A 21,383-nucleotide genomic window follows, 5' to 3' on the forward strand; every position below is an offset into this window, starting at 1 on the left:
TGCTGCCCACCCCCCCTTCCCACCCCGCACGACCCAGTGTCCACAGCGCACACCAAAGTGTCCATGCGCAGCCTTCAGCTGCCCTCATGCCACAGCAACCTCATGTCTATTTATAAGCGCGTCTGCCATGAGGAGGAACCGCAGGCACACACTGCAGAGGGTTGGCACGGCTAGGCAGCGACCCTCTTTAAAAGGGGCGGGGCGATAGCCCATAATGCTGTACAGAAGCAATGAGAAATTCAATCCTGTGCCACCTCCATCAGGAGCTGCACACGTGGGCAAAGCAATGGGGAACCCATATGCCACACACTATTCATTCTGTCAAGGTGTCTGCATGCCCCAGTCAGACCGGGGTTTTTTATAAATAGTCACAGGCAGGTACAACTCCGCAATGAGAATCCCGTGTGCACGCACAGCATGGGTGGCTCCCTGGAACCCACCAGCTGTACATAAATAAATCCCATTGTAGTGCCCATCACAGCTGAGGTAACGTCAGGTTTAATGCAGGTGGGCTTCGGTCCCACACTGCATGCCCCAGTCAGACTGGGGTTCTTTAGAAGTGGACACATGCAGTTACAACTCCGTGTGGACCGACAGCATGGGTGGCTCCCTGGAACCCACCGGCGGTATATAAATAAATCCCATTGCAGTGCCCATCACAGCTGAGGTAACGGCAGGTTTAATGCAGGTGGGCTTCGGCCCACACTGCATGCCCCAGTCAGACTGGGGTTCTTTAGAAGTGGACACATGCAGTTACAACTCCGTGTGGACCGACAGCATGGGTGGCTCCCTGGAACCCACCGGCGGTACATAAATAAATCCCATTGCAGTGCCCATCACAGCTGAGGTAACGGCAGGTTTAATGCAGGTGGGCTTCGGCCCACACTGCATGCCCCAGTTAGACTGGGGTTCTTTAGAAGTGGACACATGCGGTTACAACTCCGTGTGGACCGACAGCATGGGTGGCTCCCTGGAACCCACCGGCGGTACATAAATAAATCCCATTGCAGTGCCCATCACAGCTGAGGTAACGTCAGGTTTAATGCAGGTGGGCTTCAGCCCACACTGCATGCCCCAGTCAGACTGGGGTTCTTTAGAAGTGGACACATGCAGTTACAACTCCGTGTGGACGGACAGCATGGGTGGCTCCCTGGAACCCACCGGCGGTACATAAATATATCCCATTGCAGTGTCCAGCACAGCTGAGGTAACGTCAGCTTTAATGCAGGTGTGCTAAAAATTACTAGGATTACAATGTAGGCGAGGGCCCCAAAAAATTGGTGTACCAACAGTACAAATGTACTTCAGAAAAATTGCCCAAGCTCAACCAAGAGGGCAGGTGAAACCCATTAATCGCTTTGGTTAATGTGGCTTAATTTGTCACTAGGCCTGTAGGCGGCCCAGTTAAAATAAAAATTGGATCAGGTGCAAGTTTCAACGCTTTATTGAATTGAGAATTGAAACGTATAAACATTGTTTACAAAAGTTATATGACTGAGCCTTGTGGGCCTCAGAAAAATTTCCCGTTCGGCGTGATTACGTAAGGTTTCAGAAGGAGGAGCAGGAGGAGGAGGATGAATATAATACACAGATTGATGAAGCTAAAAGGTCCCCGTTTTTTATGGTGATAGAGAACGATGCTTCCATCCGCCGGTGCAGCCTACGAATTGTTTAGGTATCGCTGCTGTCCGCTGGTGGAGAAGAGAAGTCTGGGGAAATCCAGGCTTTGTTCATCTTTATGATTGTAAGCCTGTCGGCACTGTCGGTTGACAGGCGGGTACACTTATCCGTGATGATTCCCCCAACCGCACTAAACACCCTCTCTGACAAGACACTAGCCGCAGGACAAGCAAGCACCTCCAGGGCATACAGTGCGAGTTCAGGCCACATGTCCAGCTTCGACACCCAGTAGTTGTAGGGGGCAGAGGCGTCACAGAGGACGGTCGTGCGATCGGCTACGTACTCCCTCACCATCCTTTTACACTGCTCCCGCCGACTCAGCCTTGACTGGGGAGCGGTGACACAGTCTTGCTGGGGAGCCATAAAGCTGGCAAAGGCCTTGGAGAGTGTTCCCCTGCCTGCGCTGTACATGCTGCCTGATCTCTGCGCCTCCCCTGCTACCTGGCCCTCGGAACTGCGCCTTCTGCCACTAGCGCTGTCGGATGGGAATTTTACCGTCAGTTTGTCCGCCAGGGTCCTGTGGTATAGCATCACTCTCAAACCCCTTTCCTCTTCGGGTATGAGAGTGGAAAGGTTCTCCTTATACCGTGGGTCAAGCAGTGTGTGCACCCAGTAATCCGTAGTGGCCAGAATGCGTGTAATGCGAGGGTCACGAGAAAGGCATCCTAACATGAAGTCAGCCATGTGTGCCAGGGTACCTGTACGCAACACATGGCTGTCCTCACTCAGGAGATCACTTTCAGGATCCTCCTCCTCCTCCTCCTCAGGCCTTACACGCTGAAAGGATGACAGGCAAGCAGCATGGGTACCCTCAGCAGTGGGCCAAACTGTCTCTTCCCCCTCCTCCTCATGCTACCCCCCCTCCTCCTCAACATGCTGAGATATAGACAGGAGGGTGCTCTGACTATCCAGCGACATACTGTCTTCCCCCGCCTCCGTTTCCGAGCGCAAAGCGTCTGCCTTTATGCTTTGCAGGGAACTTCTCAAGAGGCATAGCAGAGGAATGGTGACGCTAATGATTGCAGCATCGCCGCTCACCATCTGGGTAGACTGATCAAAGTTTCCAAGGACCTGGCAGATGTCTGCCAACCAGGCCCACTCTTCTGTAAAGAATTAAGGAGGCTGACTCCCACTACGCCGCCCATGTTGGAGTTGGTATTCCACTATAGCTCTACGCTGCTCAAAGAGCCTGGCCAACATGTGGAGCGTAGAGTTCCACTGTGTGGGCACGTCGCACAGCAGTCGGTGCACTGGCAGCTTAAAGTGATGTTGCAGGGTGCGCAGGGTGGCAGCGTCCGTGTTGGACTTGCGGAAATGTGCGCTGAGCCGGCGCACCTTTCCGAGCAGGTCTGACAAGCGTGGGTAGCTTTTCAGAAAGCACTGAACCACCAAATTAAAGACGTGGGCCAGGCATGGCACGTGCGTGAGGCTGCCGAGCTGCAGAGCTGCCACCAGGTTACGGCCGTTGTTCACACACGACCATACCCGGTTGGAGGCTCAGCGGCGAAAGCCAGCGGTCCGTCTGCTCTGTCAGACCCTGCAGCAGTTCGTGGGCCGTGTGCCTCTTCTCTCCTAAGCTGAGTAGTTTCAGCACGGCCTGCTGACGCTTGGCCACCGCTGTGCTGCCACGCCGCGCGGCACCAACTGCTGGCGACGTGCTGCTGCTGACACATCTTGATTGCTAGGCAGAGGTTGCGTAGGAGGAGGAGGAGGGTGGTTTAGTGGAGGAAGCATACACCGCCGCAGATACCAGCACCGAGCTGGGGCCCGCAATTCTGGGGGTGGGTAGGACGTGAGCGGTCCCAGGCTCTGACTCGGTCCCAGCCTCCACTAAATTCACCCAATGTGCTGTCAGGGAGATATAGTGGCCCTGCCCGCCTGTGCTTGTCCACGTGTCCGTTGTTAAGTGGACCTTTGCAGTAACCGCGTTGGTGAGGGTGCGTACAATGTTGCGGGAGACGTGGTCGTGCAGGGCTGGGACGGCACATCGGGAAAAGTAGTGGCGACTGGGAACCGAATAGCGTGGGGCCGCCGCCGCCATCATGTTGTTGAAAGCCTCCGTTTCCACAAGCCTATACGGCAGCATCTCCAGGCTGATCAATTTGGCTATGTGCACGTTTAACGCTTGAGCGTGCGGGTGCATGGCAGCGTACTTGTGCTAGCGACGGCTGGACGGTGCGCTGAGAGACATTGGTGGATGGGGCCGAGGACAGCGGAGGTGAGGGTGTGGGTGCAGGCCGGGAGACAGTCGTGTCTGTGTCCTGAGAGGGGGGTTTGATCTCAGTGGCAGGTTGGGGCACAGGGGGAGAGGCAGTGGTGCAAACCGGAGGCGGTGAACGGCCTTCGTCCCACCTTGTGGGGTGCTTGGCCATCATATGCCCGCGCATGCTGGTGGTGGTGAGGCTGGTGGTGGTGGCTCCCCGGCTGATCTTGGCGTGACAAAGGTTGCACACCACAGTATGTTAGTCGTCTGCACTCTTAGTGAAAAACTGCCAGACCTTTGAGCACCTCGGCCTCTGCAGGGTGGCATGGCGCAAGGGGGCGCTTTGGGAAACAGTTGGTGGATTATTCGGTCTGGCCCTGCCTCTACCCCTGGCCACCGCACTGCCTCTTCCAACCTGCCCTGCTGCTGCACTTGCCTCCTCCTCTGAAGACCTGTCCTCAGTATGCTTAGCAAACCAGGTGGGGTCAGTCACCTCATCGTCCTGCTGCTCTTCCTCCGAATCCTCTGTGCGCTCCTCCCTCGGACTTACTGCAATTACTACTACCTGAGTGATAGACAACTGTGTCTCATCGTCGTCGTCCTCCTCACCCACTGAAAGCTCTTGAGACAGTTGCCGGAAGTCCCCAGCCTCATCCCCCGGACCCCGGTAACTTTCCAAAGGTTGGGCATCGGTCACGACAAACTCCTCCGGTGGGATAGGAACCATTGCTGCCCATTCTGGGCAGGGGCCCGAGCACAGTTCCTGGGAGTATGCCTGCTCCTCAGAATGTGTCATTGTAATGGAGTGAGGAGGCTGGGAGGAAGGAGGAGCAGCAGCCAGAGGATTCAGAGTTGCAGCAGTGGACGGCGTAGAACTCTGGGTGGTCGATAGATTGCTGGATGCACTTTCTGCCATCCACGACAGGACCTGCTCACACTGCTCATTTTCTAATAAAGGTCTACCTCGTGGACCCATTAATTGTGAGATGAATGTGGGGACGCCAGAAACGTGCCTCTCTCCTAATCCCGCAGCAGTCGGCTGCGATACACCTGGATCAGGAGCTCGGCCTGTGCCCACACCCTGACTTGGGCCTCCGTGTCCTCGCCCGTGTCCACGTCCTCTAGGCCTACCCCTACTTCTCAGCATGGTGTATTACCAGTAGTGCAGAAAGAGAACGCTGTAATTAAATGTGCCGCTTATTGGCCTGTGGTTGGAGGCTGACTACGCTTACGGAACGCACAGCAGAGCCAGGAAAGAATTTTGCGCAGGCCTGTAGTGAGACGTAGGTGCGTATGACTGAGCTAGTGGAATTCACAGCGCAGAAGCAGTCAAGTGTCCAAAGGCCACTAGTAGGCCTTAAGCATTTTGCTTCTATTTTTGTAAAGGCTGAGCTGAGACAGCAGACAGATACTGTAGGCAGCGTATATATGTATACTGTTTCCCTCTGGACGGGATGACGGCAGTGATGTAACGGGCAACGCAGAGCCAGGAAAGAATTTTGCGCAAGCCTGCTGTAACACTTAGCTGCATATTAATTAGGACTACTACCTCCAGCAGAGATGCAGTACACTCAAGACGGTCACAGGCAGCCCAAAGATAGTATTTTTCCCAAATTTGTTTGAAAAAGCCCCCTGCCTATATAGACAGTATATCTCTTTCACCTTTCCCACTGTCCCTGCCTCACCACTACTGCCCCTATACTATGTAAAATTACTGCAGACTGTTTCCCTCTGGACGGGATGACGGCGGTGATGTAACGGGCAAGGCAGAGCTAGGAAAGAATTTTGCGCAAGCCTGCTGTAACACTTAGCTGCATATTAATTAGGACTACTACCTCCAGCAGAGATGCAGTACACTCAAGACGGTCACAGGCAGCCCAAAGATAGTATTTTTCCCAAATTTGTTTGAAAAAGCCCCCTGCCTATATAGACAGTATATCTCTTTCACCTTTCCCACTGTCCCTGCCTCACCACTACTGCCCCTATACTATGTAAAATTACTGCAGACTGTTTCCCTCTGGACGGGATGACGGCGGTGATGTAACGGGCAACGCAGAGCCAGGAAAGAATTTTGCGCAAGCCTGCTGTAACACTTAGCTGCGTATTAATTAGGACTACTACCCCCAGCAGAGACGCAGTACACTCAAGACGGTCACAGGCAGCCCAAAGATAGTATTTTTCCCAAATTTGTTTGAAAAAGCCCACTGCCCATATAGACAGTATATCTCTTTCACCTTTCCCACTGTGCCTCACCACTACTGGCCCTATTCTATGTAAAATTACTGCAGACTGAGGATGCAATGCTCTGCACGGCCGATATACAAAAAAAAAAAATTGCAACACTGCTCACAGCAGCCTTAACAGTACTGCACACGGTCAGATGTGGCCCTAAGAAGGACCGTTGGGGTTCTTCAAGCCATAAAATAACTCCTAACGCTCTCCCTATAGCAGCAGCAGCATCAGCAGCACTGTCCCTGATCTCTGTCAGAATGCATCTGTGGCGAGCCGCGGGCGGGGCAGATTTAAATACTCGGGTGACACCTGATCTCCCCAGCCACTCACTGCAGGGGGGTGGTATAGGGCTGGAACATCACAGGAGGAAGTTGTAATGCCTTCCCTGTCTTTCTATTGGCCAGAAAAGCACGCTAATGTCTCAGAGATGAAAGTGAAAGTAACTCGAACATCGCGTGGTACTCGTCTCGAGTAACGAGCATCTCGAACACCCTAATACTCGAACGAGCATCAAGCTCGGACGAGTACGTTCGCTCATCTCTAATTATGATGCTTTGCCTATTGACTCTGAAGCTGAATCTGCTCTCGATCAACTCTCTATTCGTGCAGTGCCGTCCTATGTCACTTTTTCTTGTGAGCCTAGGGGTGCATGAGTTGGGGGATTCCGGGGAATACCGGCACTTGCCACTAGGGCATATGTAAGTACCTGACTAGCTGTTCCTCAAGCTGCTCTGAGACACAAAAAATGAGGGACTGTTGTAGTAATGATATTTGTATGCTATATATCATTTATTATCTTGCCATGTGTTTCTTATATCAGATTAGGCCTATATATATATATATATATATATATATATATATATATATATATATATATATATATATACAGTTATATCTACTCTTTTAGTAAAAGGTTAGTACTTAAACGTGTTCATATACAAACTTGTTTAGAATGTCTTAGGCCCTTGCATCTTCCTCCCACTCATGTTTCTTACGGAGGAGTTGTACATTCTGATTGGATAAGCTTCTCATTCACTGATAACGCTATATGCCTTCTCCAAATTCTTTCACTTTTGATACTTTACTAACATGTGAATTACCATATCCTAGGACTAACCAATCCTGTATGAGTGCAATAACTCCTAGTTTGTGATGTAACGCTTGTCCGTAAAAGTGATTGTATTCCTTTGAATAAATCAGAAGTGTACTGGCTTGATACAGAGCATTGTGTCAATCTGTTACCTTTTGTGCACAAAACTTCTGAATATCTAATTTGACCCACGCAGTGAACGTAAGAGGAGCTCTATTAGCTCCGATAACACCAGGAAAAATTTGTGCTACAGTGTAAAAAAGGTCAGATTTTAGAGTATACAATGTGGTCAGAGATAGTGACTGCTATACAAAAGGTCTAATAAAAGAAAAATGTAGAAATATATGCATGATGAAAAAGACACAAGATAACATAGATTAGCAGCAGTACAATGAAGATGCAACATATATAGACAATATGTTAACCGCAGTAGTTATCACAAGCAGCTGCAACATAATAAGCGTGGTCGATTTACAGCATGATGACACTGTGCACAATATGTATAACTAAAAATATACACAGCTGCATACTGTCTATCAAAAAAATACTATAGAAACCAAATACCTAGGCCAAACACCAAGAGCAAAGATGCTATCTGCTCTTTAGATGGTTCAAGTAGGCCATACCAATTCACGAAAACCATATAAAATAAAATACATAATATGTAGAAATGAGCGAACGTACTCGTTTCGAGTAATTACTCGATCAAGCACCGCAATTTTCGAGTACTTCAGTACTCGGATGAAAAGATTCGGGGGGCGCCGGGGGCAGGGGGGAGGCGTGGCGGCGTGGGGGGGAGCAGGGGGGAACACGGGGGAGCCCTCTCTCTCCCCTCCACTCCCCGCTGCAACCCCCCACTCACCCACAGCGCCCCCCGAATCTTTTCGCCCGAGTACGGAAGTACTCGAAAATCGCGGTACTCGGGCGAAAAAGGGGCGTGGCCGAGTATGCTCGCTCATCTCTAATAATATGTTAACTTTATTTTGTCATTCAGTATGATTACAACCATGACAAATTTATGTAGTTATTATTATGCTTTACTACATTTGCACTCAAGAAAAATACTTTAAAAAGCAAATAATTTGTTTCTGTTGCCATATTTTGAGAGTGATAACAGTTTTATTTTTCATGGATAGAACTGTGTGTGGGCTTATTTTTTGAGTTGACATTTTAATTGGCACTATATAGGAGTACATATGACTTTTTGATATCTTTTGTTTCGTCTTTTGAGAGTTGAGATAAACAAAAAACAGCAATTCTTGTATTTTTATTATTTTTTATGGTGTTCAATATGTGGCTTAAATAACAGAAAATGTTTCTATTTTTTAAAAGTAGATGTGGAAGGGACTTTAGTAGTTTTTTACTTCTTGTTTTATTTTTTTTCAAAGTAAAGCATTTCGAAAGGTGAAAAAATGTTTTTTTGTGGGTTCTTTTCAATTATTGTAAAATTTTTGAACATTTTACTAGACTTTAATTTTTTTTTTGCCCCACTAGGGTATTTGATTAGACTGTCTGATTATTGATACAATCCACTGCAATACCACTAACAGATATTTTCTCAGGTTTGTGTTATGGGGGGGCTGATGGAGTGACAGAGGAAGTGGAGTTGGGGTGCGCACCACACCGTACATATGCAGCAGATTCACGTTCTATATGTATATATATATATATATATATATATATATATATATATATATATATATATATATATATATGTGTGTGTATGTGGAAAGGTTTCAGGTTTCAGTCAAGTCTGGAAAAGATGCTGCAAAGAAAGAATGTTTACTCAACATGATTAGAGATGAGCAAACCTACTCGGCCACGCCCCTTTTTTGCCCGAGCACCGCGATTTTCGAGTACTTCTGTACTCGGGCGAAAAGATTCGGGGGGCGCCGTGGGTGAGTGGGGGGTTGCAGCGGGGAGTGGGGGGGAGAGGGAGAGAGGGCTCCCCCGTGTTCCCCCGCTGCTACCCCCCACTCCGCCACGCCTCCCCCCCACCCCCCGCACCCCCCAAATCGTTTCACCCGAGTACGGAAGTACTCGAAAATCGCGGTGCTCGATCAAGTAATTACTCGAAACGAGTAGGTTTGCTCATCTTGTTAAGGACCTTACACATGACCGGTCACATTAACCTTTCAAGCCTTGGGTTCCAAATTAGTTTGTACCTGGATGCATCAAGGAGGCCAAAAACTATATAATTTATAATTATTAGTTCCCACAGATACGTAGAGTTGAGCCGCGGCAGATATACTGCTCACTCTGTTTAAGGCTTGCTTACTCTGAAAGTTTATTCACTTTGGTATAGTTCTAATACAGGAAAGGAATACGTCATTAGTCACGGGGTTAATGTCATTGGGTTAGAAAAACATTAAGAAACATGCATTGTTTAACAATCATTGTAGTGAGAATATATCTGTTATGTTCTCAAGCGTCTGTTTCTCTTCAGCGTTATCTTGGTCCTCCCTGGTCCTCCCTTGTATTCACTTTGTTATTCAGGTGGTTGTAGCACAGTCAGTTCCTTTGTCCAAGTCTCTCTGGAGGTGTGGGAGGACTTTTTCTGATAACAGCTGTGTCCAGACTTGGTTCTCATGAAAAAGAACAGAGAGACACATCATTAGACATTGCACCGAATATCCTGCTCTAAAGCTATTTCTGCTTGAATTATTGTTTCACTACACACAAGCTTATTTACATCTTATAATGCTCCATTTTGTATCTAGCAGCCATTTTGAGACAGATTCTTTCATGTTATGAGCCTGTACTTTCTCAATCTCTAAACATGATCGATTCTATCTGGGTTTACATGAATAGGCTGAAGGATTTGGACAAACCTACAACAACAGAAGATCTATGGTTAGTTCTCCAAGATGTTTGGAGCAACCCACTTCCTTCAAAAACTGTGTGCAAGTGTAACTGATGCTGTTTTGAAGGCAAAGGGTGGTCACACCAAATATTGATTTACATTTCTTCATTCACTTTATGTTTTGTTAAATGACAACAAAAACTAACAAACTAACTCAGCGCTGAGCCAATCAGAGGCAGCACTCACTCACCCATTCATGAATTCATGAATGGGTGTGAGTGAGAGCTGCCTCTGATTGGTCAGGCTGTGACCAATCAGAGGCAGATCATTCAGCAGGCGGGGATTTTAAAGCCCCGCCGGCTGAATAGTGCCGAGAAGCAGTTCAGCTGCTGAATACTACAGAGAGCAGTTCAGGAGAACTGCCTCCGGCCACGGCTGAACTCCGTCTGCCGGGACCAGGTGAGTATATATATTTTTTTTATTTTTACACATTTCTGGATAAATTGCAGGGAAGGGCTTATATATTTAAGCCCTTCCCGAAAATTCATCATGAGATCGCCCGCAGCGCATTGCTTTCAATGGAGCCGGCTGTATTGCCGGCTCCATTGAATTCAATGCTCTGGACTGCGCTGCACTGCTCCGGCCCGTTTCTATTGAAACGCGGCTAGGAGCAGTTTTTTCGTGCGATTTTTCGGCCCCGGTTACGCGATTGGCGGATGCGCATCCGTCATGCGATCCGCAAATCGCGGGAAAAAACGCCCGTGTGACTAAGGCCTTACTGTGGATACAGATTGAGAATTCCCTTTTCTCCAGCTACAGTACATTAAAGGTTCATGAAATGAAGAAACTAAATAAATAAATTCTGCCTACATATAATACACAAGATGAAATCAGCAAAGAATATAGAGAAGAGCAACAGACAATAAAATTGAAAGCCAGGAATAATGCCATATCTAGTTACATTGGCTAACTAGGAACTATGCTTATTTCAAATTTTGATGGCAAGATGAAAACAGAAATAGTGCAGAGCTCCACCTAACACTGCAGACAGAAATCTGAACAGTATTAGGTATTGTCAAGCCCTTTTAATTAAAATCCATTAATAGACTAGCTGTCATGGTAATGACTCAAAACAGATTAAAAAGCAGCAGAAAACAAAGCATTTGGGACAGAATTAAAATCTGCTCAGAGTTCTTAAACTTCATCTTGTCTGCATGTTATTGGATTTGCAAAAATAAATATAAACACTACACACTTGTCTAAATGATCTGAAAACTCTTAGAGCAGCTGTGGCCTGATATTTGAAACCCATAAAACTAATGCAGTAATGAACACTTCATTACATCATTCATTTAAAATCCCCACCTGCTGAAAGAGCTGCTTCTGATTGGCTGAGGAGCTCAGCCAATCTCAGGCAGCTCTCGCCTGTCAGTCATTCATCGAGAGCTGCCTGTGATTGGCTGAGCACCTCAGCTAATCAGAAGCAGCTCTTTCAGTAGGCTCTTTCAGTCAGGGACAGCACAGAGAGGATGCGGCTGAGCCCCGGCAGCTGAAGGAAGGCGAGTATGAGTTTTTTCTTTTTATTTTCAACACCACTTTTCCTTGTTTTTCAGGGAAGTGCTTATGTTTAAAGCCCTTCCCTGATAAACAATCACAGGATGCTGGCAGCTGGATCCCAGGGATGGAGAATTCCTCTGCTGCATCTGCCACAGATGTGCCAGGTGCAGCAGAAAATTCTTTTTCCTCGCAGGGATGAGGGCATGCCGCAGATGTGTTCTTCATCCCTGCGAGGACACAGCAGCGGCGGACATGTAACTATTTTTACATTTTTATTAAAATTTTTGTTTTTCAGGGTAAGGCTTATATGTAAAGCCCTTCCCTGAAAAACAATTCAGGGGTGCCGGCAGACTATTGCCCTCAATGGAGCCGCCAGCAGCAGCCATGGCTTCATTGAAGGCAAGGTACATACCTTCATACTCGTGTGTTTTTGCACATACAGGGGCGCGCACCTATGTACGCACAAAAACACGCTCGTGTGAAGCCACCCTAGGGCCGGTCTCACATAACCAGGTTAGAATTGTGGAATCCACGATTGTCTCCAGCACGGACGATCAGCAGTATTTCTCATTCATTCGAAAAAACAAACATTCACATGTCCGCTCACATGAACGGACAACAATTGCGATTTCCGCTTGCGGAGATGAAATCGAATTATATTCTTTTTTCAAAAGCTATTATAAGACCACCACCACTAATAATAATACTATATATAGAAAATTAGGCAGAATAATAAAATCATTGGTATGAAATGTGGCCCTAGGGAGCACGAAGCAGCTTCCTATGCAGATGATATGCTAATTTTTCTTATAGATCCTAAAACCTAAATGTTTTCCATTTTGCAAAAGTTCAAAATATACAATTTTAAATTAAACCTCTCCAAATCAAAATTGCTAAATAAAAATATAAATTTGCGTTCTTGGATAGAAATTTCCAAAATTTCACCTTTTAAAAATATGAGTAAACAAATGAGCTATCTAGTGGCAAGAATATCCCAAAAGCTCAAACATCTTTACAATTTCAATTTTTTACCCCTGCTGGAGAAAATTGAAAAATAACTCATTTCTTGGAGCTCTCTGACGATCTTTTGGCTTGGCAGAAGAATCTAGGTAAAATGATATGCTTGCCAAAAATTCTATATTTACTTCAAACCCTGCTATTAGAACACAAATGTGGCAGTGTATGCATGTGTTGCCTGTGATGAAGTGTGCACGTGATCAAGTGGGACTTCTATGCAGTTTAACATGGCTTGAATTAATATCTGCTTATCGTCTCCCTCCTTTCAACAGGTACGTGTCTTTTCCTACAACTGAAGTGTGCCTTGTCTCCCGCTGTTTCCAGTTGTTTAATGAATCTAATTGAACTAGTTCCCTCCCAGGTGTTGGCTGTTGCTTGGCTTTAAAAGTAGTATCCATTCACTGACACGCATGTGGCAGTGTACATATGTGTACCCTGTGATGAAGTGTGCCCGTGATCAAGTGTAACTTCTATGCAGTTTAACATGGCAAGAGACAGGTATGCCGCATAAATTGTTCTAAAACCTTGTACCTCCTTACGATCACTACTACTGTAATCTCTATTCTTTTCTTTACTGTTTTCTATCAAACTTACATCCAATGCCCACCTCTAGTGCATTCTATCCCTATCAGCCCCTCTCTTCTTTCTTCACCCATGTGCAGTTTGCATGCACTCTTCACTTTCCTAAAACATCTCAATTCCCCTGAAGCTACAGTGAAACATAACTATTGCCTTCATAAATCCCCTAATCACCTGCTCACCTTTGGACAACTCTCCCCATCCTGACCCACCCTTTAGTGCTCCTAACTATTACTCCCCACCTTCCCCACTGAGACCCCCTTCTAGTCTAACCACTAGTCCCTGCATAATCTCATGCATTCAGCTGCATCTCAAGAAGATCACTAGAATACATCCTTTTCTCACCGTGGGCACTGTTGCCCTTGTCCACTCTTGGCTCGATTATTGCAACTCGCTGCTGATAGGTCTTCCCTGCTCCAGACTCTACCCCCTCCAATCCATCCTCAATGCATCAGCCAGGCTCATCTTCCTGTCCAGCTACTACTCAGACGCCTCTGCCCTGTGCCAGTCACTGCACTGGCTTTCCGTCAAATACAGAATACAATTTAAACTCCCTACCCTCATCCACAAAGCACTCCACAGCATTGCCCTACCCTACATTGCTTCCTTCATCTCAATTCACCATTCAGCCTGCGCCCTCCGCTCTGCTAACGAAATCAGACTAAGTGCTCCTCTAATTCAAACCTCTCATTCCTGCCTCCAAGGCTTTTCCAGAGCAGCATCTGTCCTCTGGAACACACAACCAAAAAATATCCAGGCAATCACTGACACACTAAACTTCAGGTGTGCTCTAAAAATGCACCTCTTCAGGGAGGCATACCATATTCCCTAAACCAAGCTCCTGTAAACTCTGCCTGATAACATGCTCCCTGTCCTACCGACTGCAGCTCCTGCAAGCCATAATCAACCGGCATCTGCAGTCATACTGACTCTGGCACTATACGGTCTGACCATTGTCTGTGTGTATAGCATCCCACACTCTCCACCTTGCTATACCGTGCACATTTCCAGCCCCTTTACCTTTTGTATCACTCCACTATTTATAGTATGTAAGCTCGTTGGAGCAGCACTCTCACCCCTACTGTTTATACCAATTGATTACTTCATGTAACCGTGGTCTTGTTTTATTTCCCCTGTATTGTAAGTGCTGTGGAATATGTTGGTGCTATATAAATAAAGATTAATATTATTATTAGAAATCCCACATAATTTCTTTACTAGGCTGCAACACCTAATAGCAAAATTTATTTGGCAGGGGAAGGGTCATTGAGTTAAGCATGCAACCCTTATAAAAGCAAAAAGATCTGGTGGCATTGGCCTTCCAGACTTCGAAACCTATAGTATTGCTTCACACCTAAACCATCTGGTTGATCTGACCCGCCAATCAATCTCCAAACTATGGGTGGAGCTGTAACTTCTCTAACTACATGATAATCAGAAAAATCTACAGTGGTCCACGCCATACAATAAAGTCAAACTCAAAGAGATCCAAAAACTTTTTACCCAACTAGCTTTCAATATATGGCACAAAACCAATAAAAAACACAAATTCATACCTTAGAGAAGTGGCATTACCCTACTCCTCCCACTAATCCCCAAAAAATTCACGCAAGACACTAACCTATCCTCATTATAATCCCGCTATCTCATAACTAACAATTGTGTAACCCAGGACATTCAGTTTATAAAGCATCTGGGGAGATCTTCCTCAAAGATAAAGACCTATGCATTATTGGGGACTGTCAGGGAAAAACTCCCGTCAATATGTCAGTTGGCGTCCAAATTAAAAATAAAATGGGTAAGTCTGCAGACTTGAAAAACCGTCAGTATATACGGGTATATCAATTGATATAGAGAGCAGAAATAAGGACACGCAGCCTAGGTGTACCAAATCTACTCTGATTTATTACTCATAGCGCGTCTTTTTTTATAGACTCGTTACCTATTTAAAATGACGTTGATTCTGAGCCAAACATGACATAGTTGTTTACATCATTCAATATTCTGCCACATGATTGTTCAAAGTTTATTCATATTACCTAAAACTTTCCATACTTTAATAATTCTGTATTTTTCCTCAGTACGTGTCTAAATATCATAATGATTCAGAATAGATATTTATCAATACAGGTTTGTCTTTATGACTTTATTTTGAGGTAAATTTATTGGTTATATCAGCTATAGCCTGGTGTTAATTGGTTTCTTATCGTCTAAGGTCTGTACCTTAAACCATCGCCTGACTAATTACCAGCTAGGGTTTATTGCTGGTTAAGTTCAAGCTGACCTTCTACCAGGGCCTAAAGCTTTATACAAGAAATGATTTCTCTATAACAGTAGAATCTAGAACAATATCACAAAAGCTGGGGTCCTGGGCAATTTCCCCCACAATCCCCCCTTTTTATAATAGTCCATGCGAGGAGACGTTGTGGTACTTCAAGGAGGGTGAAGCCCTCCGAGCCGGACTTTTCCCAATTTTCTCTTCTTGCTTCGGGACGGATTCCCACTGATACGGCTCCTGGAGATGACTGTTTAAAAATTCATTGAAGATACTAGTAAAATCGTAAGTCCTTCATTATTTTCCTTGATGATTATTTTCTTTGATGATCAAGATGGCTCTTTTTGATTCGTGCATGTTGTAGTTTTGCATTGCTTGATTCCTCAGATATGAACAAACAAACATAAGTGTTAGTTCCTATATAAACGTGACATTTCTATGTTATTCCCATAATAGGATGGTCTTCTTTTTGGCACACACTTCAAACACATAGTCACCAAATTTGGGATACATTGTATACAGCAGCAAATCAGTATTAGTCCTACGATTATCATTGCAAATATCAAGAATATTTTCTTTATCCATGAAAATAGCCAACTGAACCATCCCTGATCTACATCTTGTCTTATGCTTTTGGATATTTCTTTCAATATGTCAATCTTCTGATGTATTGATTCTGAATGATCCGAGAGGTTGAAACAACACATCCCCTCGAATTCTTCACAACCATGATTTAATGTGAACAATAGGTAATCTATAGTGGCTATATTTTGCATGGCGGCCTTTCTTACTCCTTGCACATCTAATAGGAGGAGGTCTAAAGCTTGAGAGGTAGTATTTAAACCTTTTGCTAGATCACAAGCTATTCCATTTATAACTCTTCCATTATATACGGCCAGTCCCCAAACTCCCACTATAGAAAATCCTAACGCTTTTACTTCCGTATCGCTAAGGAGGGTTGGTGGACCCTCACAGCTTTCATCTATCCCTTTTATTTCCCTTTTTACTTTGTTACGTTCTTCTAGTTTCTAGTACGTAAAAATACTCAAACGGGACAGTGTACATGGTTCTTCTGTAACATTTGCTGGAATATATGTATAATTGAGATTTCCACATGATAAAATACAACCAGTTGGTAATTTAACATGTCGAATATGATTGGAGCTTCTAACAATCCCTTTACAGTGCATTTCATTTGTTACCTTCTTACATTGATTTACCGTACGACTACAGAGTATTTGAGAATCATCAGTAGCTTGTTCGGCGTGTGCTTCAATTTGCTGACATTTCCCAATGTCACAAGTGAAATTATAACACACCTCGGCCTCAGCCACATTCTTAACCTGAAACTTAGTCATATTAGTCCATTCTGTATGTTCTATTTCCCTACAGTCAGAACAGTATTCATACTAATTTAAGAAAGTGTTCATGTTGGTTACATCGGATTCTTCTACTAAACTATCATTATGTATTGCTGTAAATATATTTCTGAGCACTTTTACAGGTGTAGGAACTGATAACAAACATGTAAAATATCATTTCTACTTCTCAAATTAGGCATACACATACTTGAAATATTTAATACATCTACTGCCAAATATTCCCACATATTGAGACGCCCTTCTGTCCGTACGGACCCTATTCTTTCCACCTTTGTCATTTCATTTGGTTTCCAATACCAAAGTATACCTGTAAGACAGATTGCAATATACACTAAGGAACTTAAGATACGCATACTCCCCCTGGTATCTGGACCTTTTACAGTGTGAAGCGTGTATCCAGTTTTGTTTTCCTTCTAGTTTTACTGAAGTAGAGGTGGTCAGGAGAACTTGGAAGGGACCATCAAATCGTGGTTCCAATGCTTTTGCTCACGTGTCTTTTTATTACTACCCAATCACCAGGCTGCAATTCATGTGTACCTTCAAGAGAGTATAGATCTGCAATGAAAAAGAACACTTGGTCGTGTGTTTACTTTAAGTTTCTTACTTAGGGGATAACATAATTTCTTAGGGTGCCATATTGCAGTTGTGGGAAATTCAGTCCCAGTCTTGGCACACTTCCAAACAAAATTTCACAAGGAGACAAGCCTGTTTTCTTGTTAGGGACATATCTTACAGAGAAGAGGGCCAAAGGCAAACACTCAGTCCAGGGTTTGCCAGTCTCCCTCATGGCCTTCTGTATTTTTAATTTCAGGGTGCCATTCAGCCTTTCCACCTTACCACTACTCTGTGGGTGGTATGGAGTGTAAAAGGCCTGAGTGATGCCCAGAGCTAACATTATGTGTTTCATTATCTCTCCTGTGAAGTTGGTACTTCTATCTGATTCGATCACCTCAGGTACCCCATATTTTACAGATTATCTCGTTCATCAGTTTCTTTGCGGTCACTCAGTTACTGAATTGACCGGATAGCCTCACACCACCCCAACATGTCCACACATACTAACACAAATTCATACTTGCCTTTGCGGGGCAGTTGAATGTAGTCAATTTGCAGTCTCTGAAACGGGTAGAGTGGTCCAGGTGCGTGTTTCTGAGGTACTTTGACTTTTTACCCAGGATTGCTTTACGGCACAAACCATGCAAAATTGGACAAATGATGCGGCAGCTACAGAAAAACCAGGGGCCAACCAGAATTTCTCTAACGTTGCAACCATTGCTGTTCTTGATAGATGCGTTCTTCCATGAATCAGCTGGGCCATCATAGGGAACAGGGCACGTGGAAGGCAAGTTCTGGTAACAGTTCTTCATATGCCGTCATCTTCCTGGGCCCCAGCTTTCGTCCACTTGTCTTTTTCCTCTTTGCTAGCTTGTGTTGAGAAAGTCTTAATAATGTCCATGTCAGATGAAACAGGTTTCCCTGTGTCTGCTTTAGAACAAAATGTCTCTGTATCTGTATCAGAACAAAATGTCTCTCTTGTGACTGTATGAGAACAAAATGTCTCTCTTGTGACTGGGTGGGGGTCTGTATGCTGCGTAGCAAAACCCCCCTTTTCTTCTTTCTTTTCCATGGTTGTATCTTTTGTACGTCCTTTCTTATCTGGCCATAGCAGGGCCTCAATTAATTCTTTCACTGCAGCACCATTCTTAATAGGTTGTCCAGCAGAGGTTAAAAATTGTCTGGCCTTCCATATTGGGCCGTAATCATGAGCAATGCCGAAAGCATACCTGGAGTCAGTGTACACATTGGCTGTCTTACCTGTGGCCACTCTACACGCCTCCGTGAGTGCTTTTAATTCCGCTTCTTGTGCTGAGACATGCGGAGGCAGAGACTCTGCTTTTACCGTGTCATGTTGTGTTACGACTGCATAACCGGAGTGGAATCGGCCATCTTCACCCTGATAACGAGAACCGTCTACAAAAAGTTCAAAATCAGGATTATCTAATGGTTTTTCAACAACATTTTCAAAACCTGCTGTTTCTTGTTGCATCAATTCTATGCAATCATGCTCATGTGTGTATCATCAAATGTGTCATCATCAGTTTCTGTATTTTCCCCTCCCCCCTTTTGGAATCCGGATAATCCACTGGCAATAGAATAGCCGGATTCAAGGTAGTACATCTTTGACAGGTAACTTTAGGAGGCATGAGGAGTGCACATTGCAAGCAGATGTCTGTCTGAATAGTAGGCCACAGACCGTGGCCTGCCACCATGTCGTTGGCAGAGTACTGCTGTAGCATGTCCAGACAGTTCTGTACAGTAAAGTCGGAAAGGAAGTTGATAGTTGGGTAGACCCAGTGCAGGAGAAGAAGTGATAGCTTGTTTTAGCAAATGAAAGTTAGTGACAGCTTCTTCAGAAAACGTGAAGGGAGTGGTTTTGAGACAGTCATAGAGTGGTTGCATAAGTAGCGAAGCCGAACGTAACCAATGCCTGCAAAATGATACAAGGCCTAAAAATGTTTGAAGTTTTGCAGCAGAATTTGGGAGAGCTAGATCTTGAATAGCCTTCTTCCTTTCTTCCGTCAAATGCCTGGTTCCTTGTGACAGGCAGTGACCAAGAAAGATTACTTTCTACTTACAGAACTAAAGCTTGTCTCTTAAAGCTTTACATGTATTATCTGCTAGCAAATAGAGCAGTGAGATTGATGCCTGCTGGCAAATTTAGAGATTGTTAGTACATAGTAACAAATCATCCACATATTGTAGCAAGACCACCCCTTGTGGCTAGGGCCAGGCCTGCAGAAAAGTTTGTAGGACCTGTGTGTACATATTTGGAGAATTCTGCGCTCCTTGTGGCAGAACTGTTCAAGTGTACTGTTTTCCCCTGAAAGTGAATGCAAAGAGATATTGTGAATCAGGGTGCAATACAACTGACATAAAGGCTGATAAAGTCAATTACTGTAAAATAGGTGGCTCTAGCGGGTACTTGTGCATTGAGGTTTTTCCTTTTTAAACCCCTGTCTCTGCATTATCATGACAGCTCCAGGGTTTGTAACCCATTCAGAAATTCCTTATAATTCTATTCCTTTTTCTGCCTGCAACAGATTCTTATGTTCAGTCTGCCGCCATTCAGGCTTGCATTCCTGTAATTTCCTGCAAATGGAGGGTTTAAGACCTTCCACAAAGATAATGCTAACACAGAAGTCCCAATGTTATCATCAGTTATTCCGCTATACCCGAGGTCCGCCCACCAATTATATAATTTTTGCCGCATAGGTCTCCACACTTCTCACCCTTTTCCTGCATCACAGTGGACAGGGAAAGGGTAGATTGCCGTAACCTTTCACTAGCCCACTTTTGGAGACCCTCACAGTATTCTTTTTCCGGACTGTATATTTCACATAGCAGCAGTTTCCCTTAGATCTGATTCTGCTATATATATTTCTAGTAATCACAGGGTAAAGTCCTTAAGGGCTCATGTCCACGGGCAAAATAAGAATTAAAATCCGCAGCGGATTTTAACTCTTCTTCTGCCCGCGGATCCGCACCCCATAGGGATGCATTGACCACCCGCGGGGTAGATAAATACCCGCGGATGGTCAATAAAAGGGATTTAAAAAAAAATGGAGCATGAAAAAATCCGGACCATGCTCCATTTTCATGCGGGTCTCCCGCGCGGACGGCTCCCGCGGGCTTCTATTGAAGCCTATGGAAGCCGTCCGGATCCGCGGGAGACCTAAAATAGGAATTTAAAAGAATTACTCAACCGGAGCGGGCGGGGAAAGCCTTCACTTCCTCACGGCCGGATCTTTCTTGCTTCGGCTCGGCGGATGTGCCCGGTGCATGCGCGCGGCACGTCGCCGACGTGCCGCCGGCGTGACGAATTCATCCGCCGGCCGGAAAAGAAGATCCGGCCGTGAGGAAGAGAAGGCTTTCCCCGCCCGCTCCGGATGGGTAAATGCTTTTAAATTCTTATTTTCAGCGCTCATGTCCGCGGGGCAGGAGGGACCCGCTACAGATTCTACATGGAGAATATGCAGCGGATCTGATTTTCCCCGTGGACATGAGGCCTTAGGCATAGGGACCAAAGGTTCTTCACCTGCTACTTCCTGATACAGACGCGCTGAGAGAAAAAAGTTAGTGCTGTACTTTTTTACAGTTTACAGCCCACCAGTCCAGTAAGGACCCTTTTCCTCTGTGAGTACCCTCTTATTAGAATCATAGGGTGGTGGATTTTGTATTTTAAGAGCGTAATACTTTATACCTTTGTACTTTTCTCATTGATAACTTATATCTTAGGCCTTAGTCAGATGGGCGTTTTTAGCCGCGATTTGCGCATGCGCATGCGTCTGGCGATTTTATAAAACCATTGCTTTGCAATGGTATCGGACACATGAGCGCTTTTTATGCGCTCGTCCGATAAATTATAGAACAGAAATCGCAGATCGCACCTATCTGCGATTCCTGTTCTCTTCTCTATATGCGCTCAATGGGGCCGGCGGCAGCAGCGCCGACCCCATTGAGAACATATAGAAGACAAATCATTCTTCTCTGCCACAGCTGTAACA

This window comes from Eleutherodactylus coqui, chromosome 7, assembly GCF_035609145.1.
Source record: "Eleutherodactylus coqui strain aEleCoq1 chromosome 7, aEleCoq1.hap1, whole genome shotgun sequence".
NCBI lineage: Eukaryota > Metazoa > Chordata > Amphibia > Anura > Eleutherodactylidae > Eleutherodactylus > Eleutherodactylus coqui.